Raw genomic sequence first — 22210 nt, forward strand, 5'->3', positions numbered from 1 at the left:
TATCATGAATTAATATGAAACCTTTTATACAGACAGATACTTGATTCCATTAAAAAAAAAAACAAAACGGGTTATATTGTCTTGGGGTCTTTTCTTCCCCGGTCATAACAGCGCTATTTCAACAGGAAATGTCATAGCTTGAATGCCAGGTGCATTTTTAAAAATAATCTAAACTAAATTAGCTTTTACATCTAACAACAGCCTGGGTATAATAAAGGAACTCTTCGAAAAAGGAAGAAAGAAACTCATTCAGCACACTAGGAGTCAACAGCTGTTTCTCCAATCGGAGTCACCTATAACAAGTGAATTCACAGCAGGGAAAATCACCTTAAAATATCCATGTTGAATTAGGAAAAAACGTTTCATAAAATAGCCATTAAATTAATTTTTCTTGAATTGGCATGGGACAAGAAGCTATATACCTCAGTTCTGCTAAACACCTAAAAAACTCTGATATACTGCATGCTACGCCAGGCAAATCGCAAGTTGGTGGGGGGATTCCCAGAAATATGTGAATCACAATTGTGACTCATCAGTTTGGAAAATTTAGGACATGATCACTATCAGTCAAACATGATATTATTATCTGCCAAATGTCCAAGACATAAATTTCCTTGGAAACAGCTGGCAGAGGTAGGCAGAGCCCTTTAATTTTCCTAATTTGTGGGCTGGCAGATTTTTTGGAATTTCACATACTAGTATGAAAGAGAAATAAATATCTTTTAATTAATGCATACATATGCACAGTTTATACATATTCATAATCAGGGGTGGATCCAGTCTGTGAGGTCTGCAGTTTATAAAACTAGTTAAGGGGTGAAGGAGCGTACATGGGGTGTTAGGGTCTTCAAGAAAAGATCTCAAGGGCCAGGCATGGTCGCTCACACCTGTAATCCCAGAACTTTGGGAGGCTGAAGTGGAGGATCGCTAGAGCCCAGGAGTTCAAGACAAAACTGGGCAACATAGTGAGATCCCATCTCTACAAAAAATACAAAAATTAGCTGGGCATGGTGGCATATGCATCTGGTCACAGCTACTCAGGAGGCTGAGGTGGGAGGATCACTTGAACCTGGGAGGTTGAGGTTGCAGTGAGCCAAGATCACACCACTGCACTCCAGCCTGGATGACAAAGCTAGACGCTTTCTCAAAAAAAAAAAAAAAAAAGCTGCACAAAATTATCAACATAGAATTAGGTACAGGGTCTTAAAAAGGGCATGCATGAGTGACACGCCTTGACGTTGAAGTGTCACTAGCTTCCAGATAAATCTTCCTGGCCCACAGTGTATGCACACATCACAGCAGTGGGAACACATATAAATGACCAAGATCGACATATTTCATTATAATTCCCTTCAATGCCAAGTATATGGTAAACACTTTAGTACGCATTTTTGCTGAGTACAAGTGGCTAAAGAGAAATGTTTACACGTTATGTTGTCGAGCTGTTCAGTGAATTCCAATATGTGGCTTTACTACCTCATCAGGAAAACCTGTATCCCACAGTCATTTATCAGGCAGCAATGTCTAGCTTATGGAAACCCACCTGCAGGTTCCTAAGCAAGTAGCCCGGATTAATATCATAGTGCAGCTGGTCGGTGGCTATAATTCACTGCAGAAGTGGTACTGCAAGGCAAAGCCAGCTGGACTTCCTGGGTCTAATGGGGACTTGGAGAACTTTTCTGTCTTACAAGGGGATTGTAAAATGCACCAATCTGTGCTCTGTAAGAACGCACCATTCAGCGTTCTGTAGCTAGCTAGAGGTTTGTAAAATGGACCAATCAGCACTATGTAGAATGGACCAATCAGTGCTCTGTAAAATGGACCAATCAGCAGGACACAGGCAGGGACAAATAAAGGAATAAAAGCTGGCCACCCCAGCCGGCGGAGGCAACCTGCTCGGTCTCCTTCCACGCTGTGGAAGGTTTGTTCTTTCTCTCTTCACAATAAATCTTGCTACTGCTCATTCTTTGGGTCCCTGCCATCTTTAAAAGATGTAACACGCACTGCGAAGGTCTGCGGCTCCATTCTTGAAGTCAGCGAGACCACAAACCCACCGGAAGGAACCAACTCCAGACACAGGCTCACCGCAACCTCCGCCTCCTGGGTTCAAGCGATTCTCCTGCCTCAGCCTCCTAAGTAGCTGGGATTACAGGCATGTGCCACCATGCCTGGCTAATTTTGTATTTTTAGTAGAGATGGGATTTCTCCATGTTGGTCAGGCTGGTTCTCGAACTCCCAACCTCAGGTGATCTGCCTGCCTCAGCTTCCCAAAGTGCTGGGATTACAGGCCTGAGCTACCATGCCCGGCCCCTGTGTTTCTCTCTTAAGGCTTTTGGAGCTCCAGGGGGCCAGGGAAGTGCAGCTTCAACCAGCAGCAGCCGTCGTTCTAACAGAAATCTGAAAATAACACATTCACTCCGACATGCCAACTCACTACTTTTAATTGTGGCTCATTAAAGATGTAAATAGAAGAATTATGTTCACCTCTACTACAATTTCATTGCTGCAGTAAAATTACAATGTTTCACTTCTATGCAGAAAGGAATACCTCTTCTCTGAGTAATAGCACCACAAGTGGAGGCCTGGGATTCACCAATTCTCCAACAGTAGGCATCACATGTGCCTGCCTGGTGTTGGACAGAGGCAGATGGACAGAATGTTATTTTTCTTTAATGAAAAGAAAGGACACATCAGTTGAAAGATGCAACAGGTGCATCTCATTTTATTGCATTTCACTTTATTGTCCTTTGCAGAGACTGCTTTTTTTTTTTTTTCAAATTGCAGTTCTGTGGCAACCCTGTGTCAAGCAACTCCACCAGCGTCATCTCTCCTACAGCCTGTGCTCGCGTTGTGTCTCTGCCACATTTTGGTAATACAATATTTCAAATTTTGCGCTGTTGTATCTGTTATGGTGATCTAAGATCAGTGCTCTTTGACGTTACTATCAGCATTGTTTTGGGGCACCATGAACCACACACCCAATATAAGATAATGAATTTAATCCATAAATGTCATGTGTGTTCTGACTGCTACAAAGACTGGCTGTTCTCTCTCCCTTCCCTTAAGCCTCCTTGCTTCCTCAGACACAAGAATACTGAAATTGGCCGGGCGCGGTGGCTCACGCCTGTAATCCCAGCACTTTGGGAGGTCAGGAGATCAAGACCACCCTGGCTAACACGGTGAAACTCCATCTCTACTAAAAATACAAAAAAATTAGCCGGGAGTGGGGGCGGGCACCTGTGGTCCCAGCTACTTGGGAGGCTGAGGCAGGAGAATGGCGCGAGCCTGGGAGGCGGAGCTTGCTGTGACCCGAGATTGCACCGCTGAACTCCAGCCTGGGTGACAGAGCGAGACTCCATCTCAAAAAAGAAAAAAAAAAAAAAAAAATTGAAATTAGGCCAATTAATAACCCTAAAATAGCCACTAAGTATTCAAGTGAAAGCAAGAGTGAGTCACATACCTCTCACTTTAAATAGGAAAACTAGAAATGATTAAGCTTAGTGAGGAAGGCATGTTGAAAGCTGACATGTGTCAAAAGCCAGGCTTCTTGTGACCAAAGGGTTAGCCAAGCTGTGAATGCTAAGGAAAAGTTCTTGAAGAAAATTAAAAGTGCTTCTCCAGTGAACTCACCAATGATAAGAAAGTGAAACAGCCTTATTGCTGATATGGACAAAGTTAGAGTGGTCTGGATACAAAAGCAAACCAGCCATAACATTCCCTTAAGCCAAAGCCTAATCCAGATCAAGGCCCTAACTCTCTTCAATTCTTTGAAGGCTGAGAGAGGTGAGGAACTTGGAGATGAAAAGTTTGAAGCTAGCAGAGGTTGGTTCATGAGATTTAAGGAAAGAAATTTTCTCCAAATGCTGATGTAGAAGCTGCAGCAGGTTATCCAGAAAATTTAACTAAGATCATTGATGAAGGTGGCTACAGATTTTTCAGCATAGACAAAGCAGCCTTCTGTTGGAAGAAAATGCCATTTAAGACTTTCATAGCTAGAGAGGAGAAGTCAGTGCTTGACTACAAAGCTTCAAAGGACAGGCTCACTCTCTTGTTAGGGGCAAATGCAGCTGGTGACTTTAGTTGAAGCCAATGCTCATTCACCATTCCAAAAATCCTAGAGCCCGAAGAATTATGCTGAATCTACTCTGCCTGTGCTGTAGAAATGGAAAAACAAAGCTTGGATGAAAGCACATTTATTTACACCATAGGTTACTGAATACTTTAAACCCACTGTTGAGACTTAATGCTCAGAAAAAAGATTCCTTTCAAAATATTACTGCTTATTGACAATGCACCTGGTCACTCACCTAAGAGCTCTGATGGAAATATACAAGGAGATTCATGTTGTTTTCATGCCTGCTAACACAACACCCATTCTGTAACCCATGGATCAAGGAGTAATTTTTATTTTCAAGTCTTATTATTTAAGTAATACATTCTGCAAGGCTATGGTTGCCACAGAAAGTGATTCCTCTGATGGATCTGGGAAAATTAAATTGAAACCTCCTAGAAAGGATTCACCATTGTGGATGTCATTAAGAACATTTGACTCATGAGAGGAGGTCAAAATATCAACATGAACATGAGTTTGGAAGAAGTTGATTCCAACCCCCATGGATGACTTGAGGGGTTCAAGACATCAGTGGAGGAAGGAACTGCAGATGAGGTAGAAACAGCAAGAGAACCAGAATTAGAAATGGAGCCTGAAGATGTGACTGAATTGCTGCAATCTCATGATTAAACTTCAACAGATGAGGAGTTGCCTCTTATGGAGGAGCAAAGAAAGTGGTTTCATGACTGGGCACAGTGGCTCACGCTTGTAATCGCAGCACTTTGGGAGGCCGAGGCAGGGGAATCATGAGGTCAGGAGATAGAGCTCATCCTGGTTAACAAAGCTAACATGGAGAAACCCGTCTCTACTAAAAATACAAAAAAGCCTGGCGTGGTGGTGCACACCTGTAGTCCCAGCCACTAGGGAGGCTGAGGGAGGAGAATTGCTTGAACCTGGGAGGCGGAGGTTGCAGTGAGCCGAGATCACGCCACTGCACTCCAGCCTGAGTGACAGAGCGAGACTCCATCTTAAAAAAAAAAAAAAAAAAAAAAAAAGTGGTTTCACGAGATGTAATCTACTCCTGATGAAGATGCTGTGAACATTGTTAAAATGACAACAAAGGATTTGAAATATGACATAAACTTAATTGATGCAGTGACAGGTTTGAGAGGACTGCCTCTAACTTTGAAAGTTCTACTGTGGGTAAAATGCTGTCAAACAATGGTGCATACTACAGGGAAATCTTTCATGAAAGGAAGAGTCAATAAGTGCGGCAAACGTCATTGTTGTTTAATTTTAAGAAACTGCCACTGCCACCCCAGCTTTCAGCAACCACCTCCCTAAATCAGTCAGCAGTCATCAGCATAGAGCCAAGACCCTTCACTGACCAAACGATTATGGCTCAGTGAAGATGATCATTAGCAGTTTTTAGCAATAATGCATTTTAAAATTAAGGTATGTACCTTGGCTTTTTTTTACACAAAATGTTACTGCATAATTAATAGACTACAATATGGTGTAAACATAACTTATATGCACTGGAAAACCAAAAATATTGTGTGACTTGCTGTATTGCAATATTTGCTTTACTGCTATGGTTTATAAGTGAACCCAAAATATCTCTAAGCAGCCGGCACAGTGGCTCACACCTGTAATCCCAGCTCTTGGGGAGGACGAGGTGGGTGGATCACCTGAGGTCAGGAGTTCGAGACAAGCCTGACCAATATGGTGAAACCTCGTCTCTACTAAAAATACAAAAATTAGCTGGGCGTGGTGGCAGGCACCTGTAGTCCCAGCTGCTTGGGAGGCTGAGATAGGAGAATTGCTTGAACCCAGGAGGTGGAACTTGCAGTGAGCAGAGATCGCACAACTGCACTCCAGCCTGAGCAACAGAGCAAAACTCCGTCTCAACAAAAAGGAAAAGAAAAGAAAACAGAAAAAATATCTCCGAGCTATGCCTGTGTCTAAAAAATTCTGAACTCTTCCTAACAGGCAGTATGGAAATATAAGCCTGGCCAGGTGGGGTGGCTCACACCTGTAATTCCAGCAGTTTGAGAGGCCAATACAGGTTGATTGCTTGAGCCCAGGAGTTCAAGACAAGCTTGGGCAACATGATGAAACCCCATCTCTACAAAAAATACAAAAACTAACCAGGTGTTGTGGTGCACACCTGCAGTCACAGCTACTCGGGAGGCTGAGGCAGGAAGATCACTTGAGGCTGGGAGGTCGAGGCTGCAGTGAGCCGAGATTGTACCACTGTGCTCCAGTCTGGGAGACAGAGTGAGACCCTGCCTCAAAAGAAAAAAACAAAAGAGAAGAGAAGAGAAGAAAAGAACACAAGACTATAAGCCTGCTTGCAGAAATTCTGAGAAGAATCTGGGCCAAATAGGAGTTCAAATAAAGTGAGGGGAAATCAACTCCAAAGAGGCACATGACACTATGTCTCAGAAAGAGTTTGACCGTTTGTTTAATAAATGTTATTCTCTTCAGTTATTAAGGAGAAAAAAAATCTGTATCTCCTTTGTGCCCATATTCCAATACAACCCAGTTTCTGAAATTAGAATGAGAACTTATTGATAATTACTGACATAATAAAGTATTGATAACAAGTACTTCAGAAAAGAATAGTATATTTGAAACAGTGTTATTAAAAATTAAATTATGGGCCAGACATAAAAGGACAAATATTGTATGATTCCACGTGGTCCCTAAAATAAGAAACTTCATAGAGACAGAGTGTACAATAGAGGTTACCAGGGGCTGGGAGGAGAGAAAGGAGTGTTACTGTCTAATGGATGCAGAGCTTCTGTTCTGGATAATGAAAAAGTTCTGGAAATGGATAGTGGAGATGATTGCACTACACTGGAAATGTACATAATGCCACTGAATTGCACACTTAAAAATGGTTAAACTGGGCCAGGCTTGGTGGCTCATGTCCCAGCACTCTGGGAGGCCGAGGCGGGCAGATCATGAGGGCAAGAGATCAAGACCATCCTGGCCAACATGGTGAAACCCCGTATCTACTAAAAATACAAAAATTAGCTGGGTGTGGTGGCGTGCGCCTGTAGTCCCAGCTACTCAGGAGGCTGAAGCAGGAGAATTGCTTGAACCTGGGAGGTGGAGGTTGCAGTGAGCTGAGATTGCGCCACTGTACTCCAGCCTGGCGACAGAGCGAGACTCCGTCTCAAAAAAAAAGGTTAAAATGTTAAATTTGTGGTAAATTTTATGGTGTGTGTGTGTATACACATACTATATATTTATGTATATTTTAAAAATCAAATTAAGGACACTTTCAGAGTAAGGTATCTGATGGATAGCCTGGTCCCTGAGACACAGTGTGCTGCTGTGTGCTGGCTCTCCAAAGTGGGTGAGAGTGGTTCCAGGCATGGGAAGGGATGATACTGATGTGGCCGCTCACCAGGAACGTAGAGGTCACCATGTCCATTTTCGCAAAGTGAGCACAGCTGCAGGTGAGCACGAAGCCTCTGCAAATCAGCACCAGCAAGGATGCCAAATATTTACGCTTCCTGATTCAAATGCATCCAGCAGATTTGATATTTTCGAGACTCTTAACGGTAGATCAATTTTGCAGAGCAGATAATCGCTCCAAAACTGTTCAAGCTGATAAATACGGATTTGGGCCAAATTTACATAATATATGCTTGTAGGTTCACTGGCCACGACCTTTGACAGCTGAAATTGAACTTTCCCCTTTCACTAAACGTCATTCCAAATTCCAGGTCGTCTTTGGAAGCAAACACTGCGCTGCCTGTTGCCATGTGTCTTTTAGATAATAAACATGGGTTCCACCAGATGGAAGAAGCAAAGTGCTTGCCCCAAATATTTAGGGTTCCTGCTAGGTACTCACACCCAAACTGCATCTACTGTGAAGAGTTAGTCGACTTTGCATTCCGACCCAATGCAGGATGCTGGGCTCCTATAAGTGGCTTGTTTGGTGGGCTCCCAGAGATGGCCAACTGCCAGCAGCATCATTTAGAATTCTGGTCCTGAGGACAGATTATTGAAAATCTATTTCCATTCAACCTCTACAAAGTAGTTTGGGTCCTTATGGGCTTTCCTTTCCTTAAAAGCAACAGTGTACTTACTTAGCAAAGTGGACTTAAACCAGTGGAAAATACTTAGTGGAGACTGGAAAACAGCAATAAAAGAGAGGTTCAATAGAGGGAGGGGGTGGTGGCAGACTACAGACCAAGGGCCAGGGAGCCGCGGTTTGAATCCCAGCTTTACCATCTCCAAGCAGCATTACATTCTTCAGCCCCAGTGACCTCATCGATTATAATATTAATAACATATAATTTAAATGCAAAAATTATCTTTAAGATTTCCTATGGGGATCAAATGAGATGAAACATGCACAGGCAAAAAGGAGTCGCTCAACAACTTAACCAGTTTATTTCTTCTTTAAAAAGGAAAAGGTACAAAGCGTGTTTCCAGAGTTTTGTTGAGGAAGCTTTGAAAACGGACTCCACCAGTATTTATGGAGTATTCACCATACTAACGGTCTACTACCACTCCAGTGGGGAGCCCAGGATGGTGCAAGACGTATCTCCAAGGCTATGTGTGGTGGCGCATGCCCATAATCTCAGCACTTTGAGAGGCCAAAGCAGAATTGTTGGAATGCAGGGCTCCAGCCCAGCCTGGGCAACATAGATGGGTTCTTACCCATCTCTACAAAAAAAAATTAAAAGTGAGCCAGGTGTGGTGCCACATGCCTCTAATTCCAGAGCTTTGGGAAGCTGGGGCGGGAGGATCACCTGGGCTCAGGAGGTCAAGGATGCAGTGAGCTATGATGATACCACTGCACTCAGCCTGGGTGACAGAGCAAGACTCTGTCTCTTAAACAAAACAAAACGATGTGTCTACAACTCCAGAGAACTGAAAAAGCAGATAAGTAAATCCCTGCTAAGTGTGATCATGACCCTCTCCTATTCAACAACCTTCAGTGGTTCTCCGCCACTTAAGAAAAAATGGGATTAATCCCATTTTCTCATCTGTAAAATGGGGATAGTTATGTTGAAGGGAGCTGTAATCAGAGCTAATTTATGTAAAGTCCCAACCACAGAATCGGATATATGGCACCACTCAATGACTAGTTCACACTCACTGTTATCTATCATTATTAAATCAGACTGTCTTTCTCACAATCTCCCATTGTTCCACCTTACACACCTTAACTCTGGGCTCAAACTGGTTCACGACTTTCCTCAAATACGCTCTGCTCTGCACTCTCCCTTCTCCATGCCTTTGGGCACACGCCCTCCTGTATGGAATGCCTTGCTCCCAGCTCTGTCAGGCGGAATCCCAGCCACTCTTCCGGGTCAGCTCTGATGCTTCCTCCAAGTCCTCACCACTCCCTAATCAGACTAAATATCCCCCTCCTTTGTGTTCCCACAGTGTTGCTTCACCTTCCCTAGCTGAGCTCACTAGTGTGTTTCCCCTAACAGTATAAATTCCTAAACCAAGTTCGTAGGAAGGCATGAAGAATAAACACTGGAAAAATTTTACTACAAACTGAGTAACTAACAAAATTCCATGAAAGTGATATGATAATAACAGCTACCATTTTTTGAAAGCTTTATGTGAATCAAGACTCATTTAGTTTTTTGTGTTTGTTTGTTTGTTTTTGTTTTTGAGAAGGAGTCTCGCTCTGTTGCCCAGGCTGGAGTGCAGTGGCGCCATCTCGGCTCACTGCAACCTCCGCCTCCTGGGTTCAAGCGATTCTCCTGTCTCAGGCACCGGAGTAGCTGGGATTACAGGTACCCACCACCACGCCCCGCTAATTTTTGTATTTTTAGTAGAGATGAGGTTTCACCATGTTGGCTGGGGTGGTCTTGAACCCCTGACCTTGTGATCCGCCTGCCGCGGCCTCCCAAAGTGCTGGGATTATAGGCATGAGCCACCGTGCCTGGCCTGTTTTGTTTTTCTTATTTCATGGATTGATAAAACTGAGACCCAAAGAGATTAAGTCACTTGCTCAACATTAGACAGCTATTAAGTGGAAGTTCTGTATTCAAACCCAGGAAGTTTCCTCAAGAACCTACACTTTTCAACACATCATACTGTTTCTAAGCAGAATTATAACTATTTATTGTGAACTACCTCAGAAAACATATGGTGGCTGTAATCAGTTGTCTCAGGGCTAGATTTTAAATATTTGAGATTTGGGGATTGAATATACAGCATAATGACTATGGTTAACAATGATATATTGTACACTTGAAATTTGCCAAGAGAGTAAATCTTAAATGTTTTCACCATGCAAGAAAAAATAACGATGTGAAGTGATGAAAGTGTTAACTAACTTGATGATAATAAACATTTCACAATATATATGTATATCAAAGTATCGTGTTGTACACAAATTTTATTTGTCAATCATACCTCAATAATGCTGGAAAAATAAATAAAGCCAGGCACAGTGGCTCATGCCTGTAATCCCAGCACTTTGGGAGGCCGAGGTGGGCGGCTCACCTGAGGTCAGGAGTTCAAGACCATTCTGGCCAATATGGTGAAACCCCCCCCTCTACTAAAACTACAAAAATTGGCTGGGTGCAGTGGCGGACGCCTGTAATCCCAGCTACTCAGGAGGCTGAGGCAGAAGATTGCTTGAACCCAGGAGGCGGAGGTTGCAGTGAGCCAAGATTGTGCCATGGCATTCCAGCCTGGGCAACAAGAATGAAACTCCATCTCAAAAATAAAATACAATAAAATAAAACTTTGGGATCCATCAAGGTACTCTGGTCTGGACATAGATCCTTGAGATTTCAGGAATAGTTCACTTGTCTTTTACATCCTTCCTCATTGAACTTACCATTGCTTACAGACACTTCCTTTCCTGCTATAGCCAACACTAGGCAACCTTGGAGAGGGTACAGCCACGATATCACCACATGGACCCATATATACAGTCTGCAGAGGGCAGTTCAACATAAGCACCTACTATACTGAGGGGCACCTTATGTTGTAATGAAAAGTGTCATAGTCTAATTGCCTTCCTGAGTTTTTGTCACTAGGTATTTAGGATGCTTCGGAGCCCTGGCTCTCACAAAAGTGCAACAAAATATAGTCAGTACTTCCTGATGAATGAACTGTGACAGTCACCAGAAAAGTTTGCAACCCCATGGCTAGTGCAGCAGAATGGCTAAAGGGAAACTGGGAGTCTGCACATTCACCTTAGCCATGGTATATTTCATCATGGATCTTGTAAACAGCTGAAGGGTCAGGTTTTTTTTTTTTTTTTTTTTTTTTGAGACGGAGTCTCGCTCTGTGGCCCAGGCTGGAGTGCAGTGGCCGGATCTCAGCTCACTGCAAGCTCCGCCTCCCGGGTTTACGCCATTCTCCTGCCTCAGCCTCCCGAGTAGCTGGGACTACAGGCGCCCGCCACCTCGCCCGGCTAGTTTTTTGTATTTTTTTTAGTAGAGACGGGGTTTCACCATGTTAGCCAGGATGCTCTCGATCTCCTGACCTCGTGATCCGCCCGTCTCGGCCTCCCAAAGTGCTGGGATTACAGGCTTGAGCCACCGCGCCCGGCCGGGTCAGGTTTTTAAATGAATGCCAAGATCAGGACAGACAAAAAAAAAATTCAGCCAAGGTTCTTTACTCTGCACAACAGACAGGGATCAACTTACATGAAATGCTAAAAAATGACCTGGATATTTAATGTTTCCAAGTCAGTCATCAATTAATAAATGTTGGTGACTAATTTCTTAATTAGCTAATCCAATGACAGTTCACCTTTTGTCATGATTTTATAAACAAGAAAACTGAAGGCTGGGCAAGGATATCATGCAAAAAAAGGTGACAAATCTCAAACTGAAATTCTCTATTACAACTTACTGACTTGAAAGCACTAATAGGAAAAAACTCGATTTTATATATGTATATACACTTATGCATACATATATAATATAGAATAATATATACTATTAAGTAATCTTCCCTGATACCAAAATATTATTTTAAAAGATGTGAGTAGCATGCCTCACACACTGATCTTCATAAAATTCCATTCTGAATTCCTTGTCACAAGTACAAATGATGATTTTCTTTTTAGTGGCGTTTCTTACATGTAATATTAAAAAGCATCCTATTCCTTCCTTTGGAAAGAACTTTTGAGGAGCCAAATTAATTTTGGAGATGACTTTTCATTTTATTTAAGCCAAGTTATTTTTTTCTCTTTTGGTATTTTAGCCAAACAGACTTCTTAGAAATGAAAAAAAAAAATAGTAACAAGTATATTCCTAGAGCGGAGTAGCCTTTCAGAATCGAAAATGTTACATCAACCCTTTAATGTTACTCAGTCTTGGTTTTTTAAATTCCCTTAAGAAAAAAATACCAGATATTCACAAAATGTGGCCAGGACTGGATGTGTCATTTATTTGGATTTCTGATTTGGCCGACATGGTTATGCATGACATAAAACAGTTAAAAAAGCAGTTTTTAGTAACCTCATAAATATGGCTTACAGTGAAGCTGAAGCAATTCTATCTGATGTTAGAATTTTCTAATGCCAAAGATACACTCCAGTAGTTTAGTTTAAATGATGTGAGGCTGAATTCAACTATTACGGTAAAAATTGTTTAACCAAAAACATCTATTTTTATAATTTTTATGAAATAGTAATTAGTACTAAGCTTATCCAAAAACATTTTTAAGAACCTTACCTGAAGGATTATTTGTGTATTTCTAAGTGGGCTCTTTCCTTTCTTCTTACCTTTGTAAATATTTATTAAACCGTATTATATGCAGGAATGGGCTTAACACTTGGGATACAAGGTTTAAAATAAGTCAATTTCTGTCCTCATGAATCATTTACCAAGATAGCTATATGAACAAAGAATTGCAGTATAATAGTGGTAACACAGCAAGAGGATATTTTCCTTTTTCTTTTTTTTTTTTTTCCTTGAGATGGGGTTTCTATCTGTCGCCCAGGCTGCAGTGGAATGGTGCAGTCTGAACTTCCTGGGCTTAAGAAATCCTCTTGCCTCAGCCTCTCAAAGTGCTGACATTACAGATGTGAGCCACCATGCCTGGCCAGGAATTTCAATTAGGCCTCAACGAATGAGTGGGAGTTCACCAGGCAGAGAACAAGAGTCTCACGCAAGAAGAAACAATAGGAACAGGTGCATGGTTATTACATACACAGTATGTTCAGGAAGAAAAGAAATGTTATATGGAGGGATGGAAGGGATGGGAGTCAAGGGAGATGAAATTTAAATGGTAAGTTGATAAGGAATTCCTAGGTGCCTTAGATGCCATGCAGTGAAATTCACATTTTCCCTTATCAGGAGCAGAAAGGTAACAAAATCCTTTCCATTATTCATTTTACTTCACCATATTCATTTGCTACCAAAGGAGTACTTAAACACACACACACACACACACATGGATTGCCCTAATATTAAAAATACTTTCATTCTTGTTTTATTTACTTCTAGCCTTTGTGGATAGGCATAGATTTTTGTCATTGCTTTGTAATCAATGTGTTTGCACAGTTTTGAAATATGAACTTTCTACTTAACATTTGTTGGCTTTAGCCGAAAGCTGCCTTCTTCCATATTTTAAGTTTAGTCTAAAGGTTTCTCTGCACACAGTGAACTGTAACCTACCTGGATATGCAAATAGGCTGTAACCTATCCTTGTACCAATCTCTGAGTTTTGGCCAATCCCAGGCAGCCAATCGTTCAAACCCTGTTCAAATAAGGCAAACACCAAGCTGAAACCAATCTGGCTGTTTCTGTACCTCACTTCTGTTTTCTGTCCACTGTTTTCCTTTTTCTGTCTATAAATCCTCTCCAACTACACAACAGCATGTCAGAGTTGCCCTGAATCTATTCTGGTTCGGGAGGAGAGGAATAGGGAGGAGCTGCCTGATTTGCAAAGAGTTCTTTGCTGAATTAAACTCTGTTAAATTTAATGTGTCTAAAGTTTTTCTTTTAACACATTAGATTATGAGTACTTTTCCATATTTCCACATACTACCAAGGATTTTCAAGTGTAGGAGTAATTCAATCAGACCCTTTTTTCATAAGATAATTCTCAAAAGAGTAAAATAAATGGAACACAGAAAGAAAAGACTTTAGGCAAGGGACCTCTCGGAAGCCGCTGCAGCAGTCCGGGCAAGTGATGCTGAAGGCCTGCAACCGAACGGGGGCCTGGGAGTAGAGAAGAATGGGTAAACTATCATATTAAAGAGGTGAAACTCAGGCCAGGGGCGGTGGCTCACGCCTGTAATCCCAACACTTTGGGAGGCTTAGGCAGGCGGATCACGAGGTCGGAGTTTGAGACCAGCCTGATCAACATGGTGAAACCCCATCTCTACTAAAAGTACAGAAAATTAGCCAGGCGTGATGGCACATGCCTGTAAATTCCAGCTACTCAGGAGGCTGAGGCAGGAGAATCCCTTGAACCTGGGAAGCGGAGGTTGTAGTGAGCTGAGATGGTGCCACTGCACTTCAGCCTGGGTGACAGAGAGAGACTCCATCTCAAAAAAAAAGAAAAAGAAGAGGCAAAACTCCAGCATATGAGCTAGAGATGAAGCAGAGGAAGAGGAGGTGTCCAGCATCAACGAATGGTGGGCTAGTGACTCTGGAGTCCATAAACGTAGGATAATGACAAAGTCAGGTTTAGATTCAAGTTGAAGACACCTATGTGATATCCAACTGGAGTCATGTGGGAGGAAGTTGGAAATCACTGAGCTTAATTCAGAGAAAGAGATAGAAATAGTAATTGTGTATGCAGAGTTGATGAGGACATCATGATGGTGGAGGTGCCTTCAGGGAAAGCATGTGCGGTAACAAACTCTAGGTCACTGCTTTTCCTTTTTACTCCAACAATGTGCACGAGTGCCAGTTCAATTCTGATTTCTTTTGATGCACGGCAATTGCCTCCCTTCAAAGCTCTCAAATTGTCACTAAAGAAGGGGACTGGCCTACCATGAAAATCCACATCTGTTTTGATGATGCCTGTTAGAAGAAAGTACACTGCATTTCCTGAATGGGTGTGGTTTTACTCACAGCTATACAAAACCACACAGCTTCTCTGAAGGACTTGGGCAATTATTAGCGTGTGATAGCATCAGCAAGAGGAACGTGTTAGAACACATTTAACAGAAGGCATTTTGGGTGTTGCTTTACAGAACACTGGCTTAAGTACCTGAAGGGAACTATGCTCCTCTAGGCTGGAAAGCACTGCGAGAGCTTTCTAACGATGGTCTTTAGAGGGGGTACTGGACTGGTGCTTTTCCTATTTACATCTGTTCCAAAAGCAGTGCCTGTGGTTTAGGTGGTTGTTTGGAAATCATGCACCTCTCAAGGATGCCTTACGGTAAACGATACCAGTGACACAGTTTCCAACTAGACAAATGCTCTTTTAGAATCAATTTTTTCTGTTTTCCTACCATGGATGGCTACTTGCAAGGAAACAGTACATTCACCACTAAAGACCTCCAAAACAGAAGTGCCAGCATCCGGCATTTTGCTAAAATCCTATACTGTATAATTTTTTTAAAATCCTGTCCCTCATTACTCCTCCACCTGACATCCTTTTAAACAAAGGCTCAAAGTCAATTATGCAGACAAGTGCACCTTTCTCTTCTGTAGCTGACAACCTGGCTCTTGCCTTCTGCAACCCAAAAACAGCCCCACTCCCATCAGATGGAAAGAACTACGCAGAGGGAAATCTAGTAAGGCTCCATGAAGCACATATTAAAACCCTAATGTGCCCTTAACATTGCTTCAGCAACTTGGGCTTTTTTCCTTCACTTAGATGAGAATTTGAGAAGAATCCACTAGGTAATACCTTTCTGCTCGCCAAACCTCCTCTAGTCAAAACTGAATAGAGACCTGAGAGAAGATACTTCTCCAACAGTGTGCTTGAAGATGCTTGCTTTTTCACACAAACTGAATTCAGGATTGCCACAACTTCTCCAGGCAAAACTGTGAACTAAGCAACAGCCCCCCGCCAAAAAAAGAAAAAAAGTTGTCAAAAAAATTTGTTAATGCATTTGGTAGTAGTTAGGTTAACAGCTAATAAATGTCCTGATGGCCACACTGGTTCCTTTCTAGGTTAGCTAAGCTTCTATGAGTTCTTCTGTTTGGATTCCATCTACCAGGGCTGGAGCCACCAGCAAGGGCATTCAGGAGGTGCATCAGAAGCAGCAACGCCCTGCAAATCTCTCCTGGATCATCCAAGGCTAGGCATGCCCTTGCTGGAACAAGAGGCGGAGAAAGGAGAGGGCCAAGTGTCACCACCGCAGTCTGCTAACATTGGATTCAAATCCTGAATCCACCACTGTGCACTGTGGGTGCTTTGATGTGCGTCCACTAGAGCTCAACTTGATCCTTTTCAGCAGCGGGACCACTCTTCTGCAACCAAAACTGACAACCTGCGAGGCCTAACAGCTGAAAGAAATACCACTCAGAATAAACTGCCAAGGGCAGCAGGTGTGGCTTTGGGAGCCAAGGATAAAGCTTCTAGTTTAGCACAGTCCTGTTCCCACCCTCAGATCTTTCTCCCAGCCTACTGCTCCAGCCCAGCTCCTCAAAGCTGACATCCCCACTATCCCAATCTTAGAGAGGGGCTCCTGTCATTACCACCAACAGAGTCAGTGATTAAAAAAGATAAAGAGACAAGAAAAGATTTCCAAAAGAGCCTCTGCCCTAGGGGAACACTTTATGTATTCAGAAGAAAGTGGGTTTCTAAAGGTTCAAAGAATACGCTGACCTCACATCCTGAAAAGTCTGGGCAACTGAAGAGGGAATGCAACTCTTATGGCTTGATGTTGCTTAGATCAACAAGCAAAGATTTCCCGGACACCTACCATAGGCTCAGACCTGCACCCTTTGCTGTGGGAGAGGAGGCAAAGAGGAGGATGCACAATTATTTTCAGACAGTTATTCTCAAACCTTAGTATGCAAAAGTTAACTAAGGTGAGTTTCCTGGGTTCTACATCCCCAGAACTTCTGCTTCGTAAGCCTGGTGTTGCTGAATCTGCAACTTTAATAAACACATCCAAGTGATTCAGAAGCAGGAGGTACTGGGATTAGACCACCCTTGGGAAGCACTGGTCTGTGATTTGATTCCTGCCCTGAAGCCATGTGCAACCCATGTGCAATTGTGCTGATGGCAAACACTCACAGAGTAATGCACAGCAGTACATTTTATAAGATGTAGACCCTAAATGTGATAGAAGTTCATAAAGAGAGACCGCTCAGAGCTGGGCACGGTGGCTCACGCCTGTAATCTCAGCAATTTGGGAGGCCGAGGCAGGTGGATCGCGAGATCAAGAGATCAAGATCATCCTGGCCAACATGGTGAAACCCTGTCTCTACTAAAAATGCAAAAATTAGCTGGGCATGGGGGCGCATGCCTGTAATCCCAGCTACTTGGGAGGCTGAGGCAGGAGAATCGCTTGAACCTGGGAGGTGGAGGTTGCAGTGAGTTGAGATTGCCACTGCACTCTAGCCTGGCAACAGGTAAGACTCGGTCTCAAAAAAAGAAAAAAAAAAAGAGAGAGAGAGAGACCAGTCAGTGAAGTCCTGAGGATTCAGGAAAGACTGTGAGTGACAGCCAGGATTTGTGTCTTTGGTAGAACTTTGATAGAGACAGTCCCCAAGCAACTGTCTTAATCAAACCTTCTGGTTCAGCATGACAAGGTGGCCATGGCAAACAGCATAAATGGAGATGAAGATACAGGATAGAAAACCACCAGCAAACAGGTAAAGAGGCTTCCTATGTTGATTACAGGAAGGATACTGTCACCAGGAGAATCACAAAACTGGCACTTCCAGATAACACTGTGTTTGCATTTGCTTTCTACCACATTCATGTGGTTTCCTGCACTTCATAATTTAATATTTGTAAGAGAAAAAATGCTGTTATGAAACCCCAGTAATGCACCACTTGGAGGCAGAAAGCCAGCTGCTAACAAGAGTGACATCTGAGCATCATTTCTGAAGCGCTGCTTCAGAAAGGGGATGTTTAGTATGAAGAACAAGAATAAATGCTATTCAATGTCAAACAAAGTGTGGGGATCCACAGGGTTAACGGGCTGGCAGATAACCAGTAATGCAATGACAGCAAGCACAGAGAAGGAAAAAGTCAGATCCCCTAAAGAAAAACAAAGGACAGTAATTCAAAAGAGGCCTATCTCGCTTATTTGGATATAATACTTAGGCCAGGCACACTGGCGCATGCCTGTAATCCCAGCACTTTGAAAGGCCGAGGCAGGATGATTGCTGGAGCCCAGGAGTCCAGACCAGTCTGGACAACATAGCAAGACCTTGTATCTACAAAAAATTGAAAAATTAGCCAGGCATGGTGGCGCACTCCTGTAGTCTCAGCTACTGGTCTGTGATGATCTGATTCCCGCCCTGAAGCTGTGTGTACCCCTGATGAGGTGATAACAAACACCCACATAGCAACGCATAGCAGTGCATTTTATATGATGCAGGCCCCAAATGTGATAGAAGTTCATAAAGAGAGACCAGTCAGCAAAGTCCTAAAACTTCAGTGAAGACTTTATGAATGAGAGCCGGGATAGTCCCAGTCTCATATAGTCCCAGAACAAGCTATCATTGCACCACTGCAGTCCAGCCTGGGCAACAAAGAGAAAGAGACCCTGTCTCAAATAAATAAATAAATAAATAACAATAAAAATTAAAATAAATAAATAAAAATGAATATGTTCATAAAGCACTGTGCCATATTTTTTAAAATGTTACAAGGGAATAAATTATTTACTGCAGGCCAGGTGCAATGGTTCACATCTGTAATCCCAGCACTTTGGGAGGCTGAGGCAGGCAGATCACCTGAGGTCGGGAGATGAGACCATGCTGGCCAATATGGTGAAACCCCATCTCTACCAAAAACACAAAAATTAGCTGGGCATGGTGGTGCACACCTGTAGTCCCAGCTACTCAGGGGACTGAGGCAGGAGAATCGCTTGAACCCGGGAGGTGGAGGTTGCAGTGAGCTGAGATTGCGCCACTGCACTCCAGCCTGGTGACAGAGCAAGACTCCATCTCAAAAAAAAAATAAAAATTATTTACTGTAGATGCTGACAGTCCTGTTTGACCAAAGGGTTGGCTGTCAAATGGGCAAATGGGGCCAGGAGGACCACCTGAGGACCTGGCTCCTTTCCTCCACACTGGTTGATACAATGAGCCCCTCTGCAAGCGACCTGCCACGCCCACACAGAAATTCTGTTGGGCAAGAACTGAAGTGGATAATTATTTAATTCATTGCACTAGAGGGAACTGAATTATAAATTTGCAAGAGACCTTGGAGATCATTTAGGCACATACATTTTTTTTTTTCTTTTGAGATGGAGTCTCGCTCTGTTGCCCAGGCTGGAGTGCAGTGGCGCAATCTCAGCTCACTGCAACCTCTGCCTCCCAGGCTCACGCCATTCTCCTGCCTCAGCCTCCCGAGCAGCTGGGACTACAGGCGCCCACCACCACGCCCAGCTAATTTTTTTGTATTTTTAGTAGAGACGGGGTTTCACTGTGTTCACCTGGATGGTCTCGATCTCCTGACCTCGTGATCCGCCCACCTCGGCCTCCCAAAGTGCTGAGATTACAGGTGTGAGCCACCATGCGTGGCCTAGGCACATACTTTTTTTTTTTTTTTTTTTTTTTTTTTGAGACGGAGTCTCGCTCTGTCACCCAGGCTGGAGTGCAGTGGCCAGATCTCGGCTCACTGCAAGCTCCGCCTCCCCGGGTTTACGCCATTCTCCTGCCTCAGCCTCCCGAGTAGCTGGGACTACAGGTGCCCGCCATCTCGCCCGGCTAATTTTTTGTATTTTTTTAGTAGAGACGGGGTTTCACCATGTTAGCCAGGATGGTCTCGATCTCCTGACCTCGTGATCCACCCGTCTCGGCCTCCCAAAGTGCTGAGATTACAGGCTTGAGCCACCGCGCCCGGCCGGCACATACATTTTTAAAGGTGAGTCATTCAAAGATGATGAGTAAGTTCTCCAAGGTGACCAAGACAGGTGGGGCAGACCTAGGCTTCAATTTGAGGACTCTGCTTTCAGGTAATATCATGAATGGGGTTGATAAAAAAAATCCCTGGAAGTCCACATTATTTTGGTGTATGGTCTGGAATGTTTTTATCATTTATTTATAGTTCAGAGTGTTTGAATTCCAACTCCCAGACTGAGACTGTCATTCAAGGGCCCATGTATAGCTAAAAGTTACTCAGTAAATGTTTGCTGAACAGGACTTGGAAATCCCCATCATCTTTTACCTTGCCCATCACAATAGTCATGCATCGTTTAATGACAGGGATATGCTCTGAGAAATGCACTGTTAGGTGACTTTGTCACTGTGCAGCATCACAGAGTACTTACACAGGCCTGGATGGTACAGCCTACTACACGCCTGGGCTATACGGTATAGCTTATTACTCCTAGGCTACAAACCGAGACAGCATGCTACTGTAGTGAATACTGTAGGCGACTGTAATACAATGGTAGGTATTTGTGCCTCTAAACACATCTAAACATAGAAAAGGTACAACAAAAAGAAAGTATTATAATCTTATGGGACCACAGTAGTATGTGTGATCTGTCATTGACTGAAACTTCATTATGTGACACAAGACCGTATTTGATCACAGAGGCAAAAAACTTGCTATTAAATTGAATCTACTTGCTCTCGTGCGATTAATCCCTTATGCTTTCAGCTAAAATGGAGTATCTGGTGGATGTAGTTTGTTTGCTGTTTGTGTGTTTAGTTGTTTGGGTTTGCTTTGTTTTTGCTTCTGTTCTTTTTTCTAACCACAAATGCATTCTATTCAGATCACACTATTCTGCAAGTTTCAGTAACAAACACACTAAGTAAATGTGGTTGCTCTCTCAGCACTCTGACGAGGACAACATTTTCTCAAATGTCCTGTTGTTTGGGATGTAGAGATACAGCAATGCACTTGAAGAAGAAGTTCTGGTACACCAATGAAGTGATGCCCGATGACATTTAAAGCTAAAAGATGTCAAGTCCTTTGGATGACTTACCAAAAACAATGTGTGTTTCAAGAGCATCCGTGCAGGCTGAAATCCACTCTTTCTGTCTTGTTCCTGGTCTGCAGCAGCACTACGTTTGAAGCTTCAAAATAGACTCTTTCACTATGCTCCAGTATGCTGCAGTCAAACAAAACAAAACACCAAGTCAGAATGAAAATGCCACTTCAAGCAGTTAGTGGATATTCAGGGGGAAATCCCTGGCCTTTCTCAAATGTAGATTTCATAACCTCAAACAAGCATGTTAATTATTAGGATGAAGCCATCTCACGTCTTATCTGCATAAGGCGCCCTAAAATACTGCAGGTGGGGTGTGGGAAGGACGAAAGAAAAAAAAAAAAAAAACAAGCACGACACTGGGGAAGGTAGCAGATCTTGAAATCAGGATCTACACCCAGTGGGAATGCACTTGCAAAATTTCAAGTTTACCGATTGAAAGATGTGAATCAAGAAAAATTCATGACATTTAAGTGATTAAAAGACTGATGTGCAGTATCAAGGGCAGAAAGTGAGAAAAGTTTGTTCCAAATGAAAGACTCAGACTGACCAACTGCTGTGAATACTTTTTAAATAAAGAGCTATTAAGATGGAACAAAAATGGTAAAGCGTAAGAGAGAGAACATTTTCCATTTTGCCCTATAAGTAGGTAATGGATAGGTTTCCCTTGTGTGATTCTTAATAAACTGATAAAAACTTTCTCCACCCAAGTTGAAAAGCAGTAGTTACTTTACACACTGAATATGAAATGAATGTTTAAAATATGCATGCCTCTTTACCCCCACTCGGAGCAGCTGATAAAGCCTACACATTAGAACCTCATCTGACAAAGTCACTCTGAAAAGTTCCTTTCTGCCTTGTGAGCTTTTAACGCTCGCTCGTCCCAGGCTGTTGTTTAAGCATCTTCTGATGCTTAGTCAAATCCACCCCACCGTTTGTTTTTTGACAATGGCCATTTGAGAGCCTAGAAACAGTCTTCCAAAGATGTCTGCCTCCTTTTTTAGCCTTTTATGAGCTCATACTCATCTGTGTTGTAAACCCATTGGCCGACTGTCATCCAGTTCCCTGAGTATGGTGGCCACATCATACTTGTAACTCTAAACTCTATAATAATAATCTCC

The 22210-nt window shown here is 42.8% G+C and overlaps 1 protein-coding gene across 6 annotated transcripts in view; it reads right to left on the reverse strand.

Moving 5' to 3' along the window:
• The window catches only part of ATXN1 (ataxin 1), a 465758-nt gene that overhangs the window by 341055 nt on the left and 102493 nt on the right, over positions 1-22210 (reverse strand). For all 6 annotated transcript variants that reach the window (XM_033216313.1, XM_033216310.1, XM_033216309.1 and 3 more), the window contains one exon: positions 21087-21212. The gene's annotated coding sequence lies outside the window, so the exon portion shown is untranslated. The remainder of the gene's footprint in view (positions 1-21086; positions 21213-22210) is intronic.

This window comes from Trachypithecus francoisi, unplaced genomic scaffold (assembly GCF_009764315.1).
Source record: "Trachypithecus francoisi isolate TF-2019V2 unplaced genomic scaffold, Tfra_2.0 Lachesis_group10, whole genome shotgun sequence".
NCBI classification, from domain to species: Eukaryota; Metazoa; Chordata; class Mammalia; order Primates; family Cercopithecidae; genus Trachypithecus; species Trachypithecus francoisi.